The following is a 719-nucleotide window of genomic DNA, read 5'->3' as shown; positions in this document are numbered from 1 at the left end:
CCGAGCCCTTTTTTTTTTTTTATAACACCGGCTCCCAACTTTTCTGCATGTGTGCTAAATAACCGCGCCGCGCCGGAATGCGAGCCAATCAGTATATGACAAAAAAAAAAAACATATTATAAAATAAATAGATATTTAATAAGATTTATTAGCCGCCCGGCTCCCCCTCTGCGCAGCCACCCCCTCCTCTTGCTCTCTGCCCCCTGCCCCTCCTTCCACTAAATCACTATACGTGTGGGGGTGTGTATGTGCAGGTTTGGTTTTTTTTCTTTTCTATATGAAAATAATTTTTAAAAGGGCGATTTTGTGTTCCGGGCCGTCGCAGCCCGGTCCGGTCCCGCAGCGCGGCCGGTGGCGCGGCGGGGACCTGTTGCGGCGGTGGCGGTGCTGGGGGTACGGGGGTGTCCCGGGTCGCGGTGTTTGGCGTGGCGGAGGGCTCGGGGGGGGACACGGCACCGGGATTTAGTCTTTCGCAGCGCCGGTCCCGGGAGGGGGGAGCGGTGGGGGCGGAGATGGGGCGGCAGAAACCGTTCGGATCTGAGGAGCGCACCGGGTATCCTCCCCACCCCCGGCTCCGGACAGGATCGAGGCGAAAGCAGATTAAAACCATATGAACCGGGATAAATCCCCGCCGATCGGGAGATGTAATCTCCTTTGATTCCACCAGATACATTTCCCAACGGGAACATATCCCAGTTTATTCCCCCCCCCTTCGCTTG

This window comes from Calidris pugnax, unplaced genomic scaffold, assembly GCF_001431845.1.
Source record: "Calidris pugnax isolate Ruff unplaced genomic scaffold, ASM143184v1 scaffold28, whole genome shotgun sequence".
NCBI classification, from domain to species: Eukaryota; Metazoa; Chordata; class Aves; order Charadriiformes; family Scolopacidae; genus Calidris; species Calidris pugnax.
The sequence above is the reverse complement of the archived record's forward strand: the minus strand, read 5'-3'. Positions refer to the sequence as shown.